The following is an 11,590-nucleotide window of genomic DNA, read 5'->3' on the forward strand; positions in this document are numbered from 1 at the left end:
AAATGTCACGTTTAAGTAATAAAAGCAGTCAGTTTTATTGAGCATGTCCAATGAGATTCCTGTTTTTGGTTCAGTATGTTGTTATATATATATATATTTAATAAAGTATATACTGTATATACAGTACAGTATATCACAATAAGTATTATATGAGGCAGAGTACAACACAGTACAGATGGAAAAAATATAAAAGTCTTACCTTACAAACCTTTCTATTATAGGATAAAGGCAGGAAAGTCTGCTTGAGGTAAGACTCAATAGTGTTTTTTAACATACTGTAGTGTAATTACTTGCTGGCTAAATCCGGTTGACATAAAATGTTAATTTGCCCCAATTTTATTTATATAAATATAAATGAGTGAAATATTGGTCTAACACAGACCAAGGATACTGTAAACTTGACTACATAAAAAAAAATGTATTACTACCCTGAATCCTCTTTTAAGCACTACCTTCAGCATATAAATGACATTACTGAAGAAAGGATTTAGGAATTAGTCTGTGTAAGTCACATTAACCTTACTGGATCCACCACTCAGCACTTGGCCTTGAATTATCCCTATTCAGCAGTTTGCTAATATCAGAATAGACATGATATGAGCTCGTCATAAAGTGCACTCTTCAGCTGGCCCTTTCACGGCCCCACAGGAGCATTAGCGTTTCCCAGCATCTTCATTCCTGATTATTTTCTTTACTTTGACTGGACAGTCTGAGTCCATACATTGCCTGGGGATGAATGATGGAGCATATCTCAATTGGATACCCACTTCCAGCAAATGAGATGCTGTAATAGCTCATTTTTCTCTGCAAATTGCCATCTCTGCTGGGACTATTTTTTTTATTATTATTATTGTCGGGTTGGAGACTTGTGCCAAGTCTTCTGTGACCCAGATAGGGTTATTTTTAAATGTATCAATTTTGGAGATTGGTGCAATAACGAAAGGAGGTCACCTGTGAAATTTGTAGGGTAAACACATATTGGAGTAAGTGTGCAAATAGTTTGTTGAGGTGTACTGTAACTCGGGCAAGGTTTTTTTTTTTTAATGGCATTGCATGTTAATACAAATAAAATACATTATATTTTAGGGAGCCCCAGTTATCTGCTTCATCTCTATCAATTAACTGCTGTTGTTTATTGATAAATACTTCAAACAATTAACATTATTGTTAACAAATGGGGATCTTGGCTTATTGCTCAGGATGGCCCATGTGGTCTGCTTAGGATGCATGTGGTGACTTGGGATGGTTCCACTTGACCATGAAGATGGACTCGTACTCGGCTGATGCAGATAGCTGTCCTCTGATGATTCGTGACTGCCGTCGCTCAGTAGTTCAGGACCAAAATTCCCACAAAAACAGTTCTGTATGTGAGACTCCAGTAATTAAAATAGACTTCATATTAACATTTTAACACTTTTTCTGTTATACTAAATGTCCAGTCACATAGCACTCAGTATGACTGAAAATCAAACCCTGCTATCTAATATCACCTGATGATGGATGGGTTCCCTGTTGAGTCTGGTTCCTCTCAGGGTTTCTTCTTATTGCCATCTTAGAAACTTTTACCTTGCCACTATTGCCCTTGGCTGCTTGTCATGGACAATAATAATTATGATTTGTAGATATTTCCTTGCACTTTTCAATCTCATTTAAAATTACCATGCCTAAAAACCGGTATATAAATAAAAATGAATTTTTGATTGCACATAAATTGCAGAAATAAATAAAATGTTTATTCAAGGTAAATGCACTTAAAGCGGATGTCAAATAACAGAAGAATAATCACACTGGTTACTTTAATAGGAACACCTGTAAGTATCCAATCAGCCAATCATGTGGAAATGGTGCAATGCAGATGCAGGTCATGGGCATTTTTTATGTTCAAATTAAATGGGTAAAAGCAGTTTTTCCAGAAACTGTGGAGTTGCATTTTATTTAATTTCACCTTTAAAAAAAAAAAATAATCAGTCTTTAGGTTTCACACAGTATTGTACAAACAAATAAAACACAGCATGCACAGTATGCTTGCTTACACACTTTGAAAGGAGATTTGAAGAGTGGTCAGACTCAGTAACTTAATTAACCAGTGTGGGTAGCAGAAAAGAAAACATGCACATGTCAACTTGTGAGGTGGATGCTGTGCAATAGCAAGAGCAGCTTGGGATCTACTTCTGTCAGCCCAAAACAGCAATGTGCTTTGGTATGAATCTGTGGAAGTGTGCGTGGGTGTTAAGACGAAATGTCAAAGTAACTTGAAAAATCAGCTAATTCTAAAATGTGACTCAGCATGTTTCTAAATGGCTTGTCATCCTATAGAACTACTATTTGATTGTTCACTTTAATCCACAAGTTATTTAAGTTAAGATTAAATAATCTATATGTGATCAAAGTGCATATATAGTTTGTTTGAAATTGCAACTTTAATTTAAGAGTTTTTTTTTTTTCATTTAATTTGGGTAAATTATTTAGGCATAATTTTTATACAGCACTCTGCAAAAGTTTTAGGCACTCTGTGTTTTTTAGTACAAACTTTCCTGTTTTTACATCTTTGTTTTTTTGGACTTGAGTATGCCAGAAAAGAAAGCAACAAATATATAGAAGCCACTTTTCAGACAAAAAAACAAAAAAAAAAAGCCCTGGAACAATTAAGCAGGTGCAACAATTAAGGTCCTTAGTAGAACTGTGAGTGGTTCTGCAGGATGATCAGTAGGTAATTTTCTTATAAAATTGCACAAATTGTGCCTGAGACAGAAGGGTCCGCAAAGTATTGTCATACCAAATACTGACTTTGTTTGATTAATTACTGTTTACTGGGTTTATTTGCTTTGTTAGTGTTAAAATATGTATACATAAGACTAGTAAATTTGACATAAATTTATTTGATTCAATTTGTTTTTAGATACACACTGTCGAAATGTCTACAATGTTTTTTAAGTCACGATGAAATCTTTAAATACAATTTTTTTTTTTAAAAGACTGAAACTTATGATCTCTTAACCAAAAATTGAACGCTAAATGTTTTTGTTATTTTCTATTGTGAAGAAGGGGACCTTTTTGCGCTTTACTTGTAAAGACAAAGTTGAGTCTTTGATAATAACCTGTATAAATAAATGCATTCATTCATCTTCAATAGCCATTTTATAATGGATCTGGAGCCTATCCCAGGAACACTGGGCATGACAAGAGAATACAGTCTGGATGAGATTCGACACCATCTTGGTGCTTCACACACATGGCACTTTGTGTACTTATCTTTAAATATATATTTAAGCATGCCATCATTTTAAAAGTCATCAACCTGGTACGGAAGTACATATTTGTTTTTTTATAGTGAATTTGAATCGTAGTGTGTTTAATCAAACTATCTATATAAAGGGCAAAATGCTATCAAAACAATATAAATTATTAGCACTGCATATTTTGTATTTATAGTGCTTTTTACAGTAAAGCTTTCCTCAAATCAGCTTATTAAAAGTATTGGTAATTTTTTTTGTACAATGGTTTGTCATTAACAAGAATAAACAATATATGTTCTCATATTTCACAGTCGCCTCTTACACAGTGAAAATCCTATTTGAGTCACATGACACCATTTTGCAGAATTTTGAAAAATAGAGTAGATGCCAAGGCACTGATTTTACATTTGACAAACTGATGTCTCTCAGTTCCCCTTTCTCACACCTGACAAACAAGCCTTGGCTTTGTGATGGGACTTCTGGCCCAGTTCGTCTCGACAGATGTGTCAGCTATTCCATTTTCATGAGCTCTTTGGGACCAAGGCCCTGAGGTAGACATGTAGTGCGCTATTTGTCTTCTCGTGTGTTCCATTAAGCACTGCTGGCTACTGAGTAGTTCCTCCTAGAGCACAGCACTTTGCCAAATTCAGTCTACCCCTACATATGACAAAGACGAGGGAATAGTTGAATCTGGTGCCGAAGCAAGTTATTAATGGCATGAGATGTCGCCATTATAGCACTTACAATTTATGACCAATAATGTGGAGTGCAAAGCTCCACATTTCTTCTCCTAATGCTGACTACTCCTGACGTCATTGTTTTGCACCTAAAGTGTAAATTTTAATTTCAGCGATGGGTGTCAGAGGATAGTTCTCCATGACCTCAGTGGAACAGCATTTGTCTAAAGAGCTAAAAAACTGCTTCAGGCATTTGCACCAGAAAAAAAATTACATTTTCTCCACACTAATGAAAATGAAAATGGATAAGGAGAAGATAAGAGGAAGATAAGGGGAAATTATTAACACTCTTGGCCATGATGCTGTGAGTCAAGGATTCAGGATCGTTAAAGGGTTTTTTCTTTTTCCTTTTTTAACACTTTCGAATTTTTTACATTTCCCATAATTGGAAATGAAGCAGCTTGAATTTGCTTGGTTTTCTTACAATTTCTAATGTAAGAATTCTCAGGGCACTATTTCAGAGCACCATGTCCAAGAGGAACAGAATGCAGAATTAGATTTGCCTAAAGCAAGAGTAGGTAAAGCTCAAAAAGTGATGGAAGGTTGTCAGTATTTCACACAGTGTTCCTGTATTATTTATGAGAAACAATTGTTTGCAAGCAAGACCTTAAAGTAAATGTCATAATAAATAAGCTAACTGACAGTAAGAAAAAAAAAACTTGTGATACACACAGACAGACTTTATGGATCCCTGTGAGGGAAATTATTGTGAGGTAATTATTTTATTAGCAATGTCCTGTTGTTGATGTAGATAAACTACACTCACCTAAAGGATTATTAGGAACACCATACTAATATGGTGTTTGACCCCCTTTCGCCTTCAGAACTGCCTTAATTCTATGTGGCATTGATTCAACAAGGTGCTGAAAGCATTCTTTAGAAATGTTGGCCCATATTGATAGGATAGCATCTTGCAGTTGATGATTTGTGGGATGCACATCCAGGGCACAACGCTCCCGTTCCACCACATCCCAAAGATGCTCTATTGGGTTGAGATCTGGAAACTGTGGGGGCCATTTTAGTACAGTGAACTCATTGTCATGTTCAAGAAACCAATTTAAAATGATTCGAGCTTTGTAACATGGTCCATTATCCTGCTGGAAGTAGCCATCAGAGGATGGGTACATGGTGGTCATAAAGGGATGGACATGGTCAGAAACAATGCTCAGGTAGCTTGTGGCATTTAAACGATGCCCAATTGGCACTAAGGGGCCTAAAGTGTGCCAAGAAAACATCCCCCACACCATTACACAACCACCAGCCTGCACAGTGGTAACAAGGCATGATGGATCCATGTTCTTATTCTGTTTTTACGCCAAGTTATGACTCTATTATTCGAATGTCTCAACAGAAATCGAGACTCATTAGACCAGGCAACATTTTTCCAGTCTTCAACTGTCCAATTTTGGTGAGCGAATTGTAGCCTCTTTTTCCTATTTGTAGTGAAGATGAGTGGTACCCGGTGGGGTCTTCTGCTGTTGTAGCCCATCCGCCTTAAGGTTGTGCGTGTTGTGGCTTCACAAATGCTTTGCTGCATACCTCAGTTGTAACGAGTGGTAATTTCAGTCAAAGTTGCTCTTCTATCAGCTTGAATCAGTCGGGCCATTTTCATCTGACCTCTAGCATCAACAAGGCATTTCCGCCGACAGGAGTGCCACATACTGGATGTTTTTCCCTTTTCACACCATTCTTTGTAAACCCTAGAAATGGTTGTACCTCAAAATCCCAGTAACTGAGCAGATTGTGAAATACTCAGACCGGCTCGTCTGGCACCAACAACCATGCCACGCTCAAAATTGCTTAAATCACCTTTCTTTCCCATTCTGACATTCAGTTTGGAGATTAGGAGATTGTCTTGACCAGGACCACACCCCTAAATGCATTGAATCAACTGCTATGTGATTGGTTGATTAGATAATTGCATTAATGAGAAATTGAACAGGTGTTCCTAATAATCCTTAGGTGAGTGTATATCGTAACATATAATGTTACAAAAATCATAAATTTAAGTAAAGGTAAAATGGCATTTAAGCTGCATTTAAATATATGTTCATTTCATTTAGTAGTTGTTTTAGGAAAGGCTGCTGTTTTCAGAACTATACAACCTAATAAAAAAATAAGTAAATAAAGTCAATTGGACCTTGTAAATGGCCTGTCCAAGCTACACACACAAGGAAAACACTAAGCAGTCTACTTTAGGCTGGTTCACATATAGGTAATTTGTAGACAGTAAAGCAGCTGTTGCTTAACATGTAAAATCTTTAATCTATCTTTTAATAAGGAATTAAAATTTCAGGACGGGGGACAACTTGATAGATGATTAGTCTGCAAAGCATCTGACTGTCAAGAACCATAAATTAAATCATCCAAATGAGATGAAATCAAAAAGAATGAGTTTATAGAGTGGTTGTACCTTGTTTGAAAATCTTAGATAGTCTTTTAATAGCGAACTTTATTGTATTTGTTCCCTTATTGATTGGTAGTTAATTGGCAGGTTCATAAGTAACCTGACCTGACAGGCTGCTAACAGTCTGCGGATTACTTACTGACCACACCCGCTGTGTTAGCAGAGCACCAAACATGGTAAAGGAAAGGGTCCTTCTTGTCCCAGTCACTATCTGTTTACCCTTCTGCATTCTGGGAAGTGGGTAGACCATAAAAGCATGCACAGCTAGACTAAAGAATAGATTTTACTCCAGTGTCGTGGTGCAGTTGAATCAATCATAACATAAGCATTAGTGAGTGGACGCACTGAGTAGAATGTTTTTAAGTGCAGTACAGCATTTCTCATTTATTATAGGTCTATTTTCTACATAGTTCTACAGCATTACATGATTACATGTTATATGTTCTCATTGTTTCCCTTTTAATGTAAATCTATTGTGTATTGGTATAACTATTTATAGCTTCTTTTAATGGCTGGATTGAAAAAATTCTACTTCAATGCCATACAATACAGTATATCATTCTCTTCATGGTCTATGGCTTCATATAAAAATCAACTTAATCAAACAAATTAAAGCCTCTCTGGCAGGTGATAACTGGTATTCATTGTAACTCTACACAAGATCTGAGAAGTGATAAAAGGATTTCATATCACAGCAGGATTGCCTTCTAGTTATAAACTGGGTAGCCTCTTACTGTTTTGGGCTTCCTTTATACAGTAGCTTACAGGTTTGGAGTCACTGACAAAAAGAAAGATTTCATTTTTGTTGTGCCGTTGGGAAACTTGAAAGTTCTCCAGGGGCTCAAATTTAAAATTTTAGTTTTCTTTATAAGTAAAATAAATTTTACCAAGACCAAAAGTGCTTTAAAAATGGAATAAGGCACGTTCTTGCAGTGAGTGCAGTAAAAAATGAGGGGGGCAATTTTTCCCCTCTCATTTTAAGTGTGTAGACATATGTTCTATCAGTGCCAAGGAAGCAGACATGCTTTTGTCTCCCTGCTTGCATTCACTAATCCAAGAAAACTAAGAAACATCATGTCCAAACTGAGGAGCGGAATACTCAATCAGTTTAGCCTAGAGCAAAACAAGGCAATGCTTAGAAAGTGATGGACAGTGTCAATATTTTTCAACAATGTTCCTGTATTATTTATAGGATTTAAACATTTGTAAGGAGCAGTTTAAAAAGGAATGCTGACCTGAATGGATGAATGTCATATTATTTTAGCATAATCCATGAAATGTTTATTAAAACACATTTTAAGATTGCTTTTTATGCTGGTGTACAGAAGTAAAAAATGATGTACCATCGCAACATTAATTTATTAAAAATATAATAGTATTTCAGCTCAAAGTAAACAGACATCTTTGGAAACTAAAATCTCTTTTTCAGTTGTGATGTATTTCTTTTGAATATCCAGTGAGCCAAAGGCACATTGGTTTTTTAAGTAAAGGAAGGTGTAACTTTCTATCTTTCCCTCTGTGTGATAAAACAGATAGTGAAAAAAACAAAAAACATAGACAGAATTCATTTTATAGGTCAAAATTTCATAAGCCATTGGTTAATTACTGATGGTGTTGTGATGAATGCAGAAAAAAAAGTCTAATGATTTGTATAATTTTCACTCCTGTTTTTAATAGTGCTTATATCAACTTCAAAGGGCTGTGCCAAAAGAGCATAAATATTTAGCTAATTATGAAATAATTTTCCTTTTTGTGTTGTACTGAATTTGGGTTTGATTATCAGCCAGGTTTGATTCTCATCTCTACAGTACATGCATGGAGTACACATGTTCTTCCCATGCTTGGTGGGTTTTCCCTGGGTTTTCCGGTTTTCTTCCCACAGTCCAAAGACCTTCAGATTAGGCTAATTGGCATTTCCAAATTGCCCGTAGTGTGTGAATAAGCGTGTGAGTGTGTATGTGTATGCTCTTCGATGGATTGGCACCCTGTTCAGGGAGTACCCTGCCTTGTGCCCTAAGTGTCCTGGGATAGGCTCCAGCCCCTTTGCGACCCTGAATACAGGATAAAGCGGTATAGACGATGAGTAAGTGAGTAAATGAGTGTTGTGCAGAATTTAAAGAAAATGCTAAAAGAAAAAAGATGTATTTTTTTTATTTACATTAGGAACCTGTGATTTGAAATGCCTCAAAAGTACAGTAGGTGTGCCATGTATGCCTTTCAAAAGATTCTATTTTAAAAGGTTGTCTATGAAAAAAAACTTTAAGGGAAGTAAGAAAAGGGATGCTGTTCACATTGTCATTAGTTAATTAAAAGGACAATTTATTAGCATATTATCGTGTCATTAATTAGATTTTTTTTCTTCTGCTGTACTGCTGTCTCAGAAAGTAAATCAATCAGAGTAGTTCATTTTAATCACAGAGCTGTGGAGAGTTGCAGATTTAAAAAATGTAATTAAGCATTAGAAGTCTAGAAATGTGCTTCTGTTGTTTGTAATTACCCAGGAATAATCAGGGATTTTAGAACTGTTTTAATGGGAGAGAATTTTCATTATGTTCTCACTTTTTTTTTTTTCATAGGAGAACCAGTAGGCCGTTAGTAAATGCAGAAAAAAAAACGTGTGCAGCCTGCTAGATTTATGTATTGATGTACAGAGGTGGGAAGTAATGGGTTACATTTACTCTGTTACATTTACTTACTGTAATTAATGTTTTGAAAAAAGTAGTTTAACTGCACCATACTTTTTACTATTATCTATGTAGATTTGTGAAGAAGAAATGCTACTCTTACTCTACCACATTCAGCTACCCAGCTACTTTTCTAACCATTTATTCTACAGAATAGATATTCTTTATTTTTGCCAGAGAAATGCAGCCGACGGATCTGCCACATGACTGTGTTTCACCAATCAGATATAGCAACAATAATCACCTGACCCTGTTTGACCAATTAGCCACAATAACAATAACCACATGTAGTCACATGACCACACACAAACTGGCTGCATAGCTTGAAAAAAACAAACTTCAGCCGTAGTAGACAATGAAAAAAAATTGCAGGGGCATTGCATTGCTACAACAGAAAAGAATGAAGACCCCTGGCCTTATATACAGAGCATGTTTCGTTTACACACAGTGCAAAAGAAAAGCTTCATAATGCCGTGTCTTCTCTGTCTCTGGCATTTCAGCATATAAAACTCCGACGTCTAACCTGAGGAAACATTTCGCGGTTAGGATAGCTGTTTTATTTAATGTTGCAAAGTTAGAATTAGCACATTGGCCAGAGACTAAAAAAATGTATGTTTCTTACTGTACATCTGTTCTACTGGACACAGTTTATGCTATGTGAGACCTCTTGTACACATGTTCTAATGTTATTTTCTATCTGCTGAGTCATTTGCAGGGCAACTGAATAAACATGTACAGTATATCTTACCCTGGAAATAGTTTACACTGTTCAAACATAAACATGTTACCTACAGTAGGTATTTGTTTCAAAAGCTTTATGTTGTAAAAAAAATAATAAGATTAGAAAATTTGTGTTTCTTGTTCCGTATTTTCAATCATTTATTTTATTATTTGGAAATGTAAAAAATTATACATTATTTTATCATTTTAGGTGAATAACTTTTACTTTTATTTAAGTAATATTATTTTAATATACAGCTATTCTTACAATGTTTGGCTACTCTACCCAGCTCTGTTGATGTATTGGTAAAAATAAATAAGTAAATAAATGAATAAGTATGTGTATGTATATATAAGTAGAATTTTATATATATATATATATATATATATATATATATATATATATACAGGAGCTATGCACGTGGATTTGTCTACATTCGTGTTTGTCTTTGTGATATGTTCAGTAACCAGCTCTACCCTTCACTCTGTTTGCGGTCTCCTCAGTTCTACTGATTGAGTCTTGCTGCAATGGTTCATCTGCAAACCTAATGAACAAACCCAAAAAAATTAAGTCTTGAGTCTTTTTTCTTTATATTAAATTTAATTAAATAACATTTTATATAATTACATTTAAAAATTAAATTGACAGAGTGCACATTGCCCAGATACAGTATAACAATTGTCTGTTAACAACCCCAGAAGCAACCACATCTCTCTCTCTCTCTCTCTCTCTCTCTCTCTCTCTCTCTCTCTCTCTCTCACACACACACACACACACACACACACAAAGTACTGTGCAGAAGTTTTAGACATGCATGAAAAATGCTATAAAGTAAGAATGCTTTCAAAATATGTATCTACATTTTTTGTCATTTTACAAAATGCAAAGTGAGAGAACAGAAGAAAAATCTAAATCAAATCAATACGCTACCCTTTGGGTTTAAATCAACATCAATTCAAACTTTCACAAAGTCAAGAAACAGGCAGTGGACCATAGATGCAATGGCTGGCCAAGAAAACATAATGCAGCAGATGAAAGACACATCATGCTCACTTCCCCTCAACATCAGAATTGGCGTAAACCAGTGGGACCCAGGAACACCTCTCTCTCTGAAGACATCTGGCCAGAAGTGGTCCAAAGGTCATACCTCTGACATGGAAACAAAACTAAGTGATTCAACTATGCACAAAACATAGGAACTTGGGTGCAGAAAAAGGGCAACAGGTGCTCTGGACGACTCTAGTCAAAATCTTAATCGTGTAACAGGAGGCAGGTTGTTGACCAAAGGGTGAGTGTCTGTAGGCAACCATAAAGCATGGTGAAGGTTCCTTTCAAGCTTTGGGCTACATTTTTGCAAACTGAGTTAGATATTTGTTCAGGATTTATGGTGTCCTCATTTCTGATAAATAAAGCAGAACAATGATTCCAAACATACAACCACTGTCATTTAGAACTATCTTCAGCGTAAAGAAAAACAAGGAGTAATAAAAATGATCATTTACCCTCCACAGAACCCAGTGAAAAGACAGATGATTAGAGGCAGCATACAGTATATCCACAGAAAATCTGTGGTTAATTCTCCAAAAGGTTTAAAATAACCTACCAGCCAAGTTCCTTGAAAAACTGTGTGCAATTGTGCTTAGTAGAATTGATCACAATTATGGTTTGGTTTGGATTTCCATTTTGTAAAGTAATTAAAATATATCTATAAAATACACTACTGCTCAAAAGTCTGGGATCACTTTCTAACTCGGTTGTTCTTAATTTTAATTTTTTCTACATTGTAAAGGAATGCTGAAGGCATC

The sequence above is a fragment of the Clarias gariepinus genome, chromosome 5 (genome assembly GCF_024256425.1).
Source record: "Clarias gariepinus isolate MV-2021 ecotype Netherlands chromosome 5, CGAR_prim_01v2, whole genome shotgun sequence".
Classification (NCBI taxonomy): Eukaryota; Metazoa; Chordata; class Actinopteri; order Siluriformes; family Clariidae; genus Clarias; species Clarias gariepinus.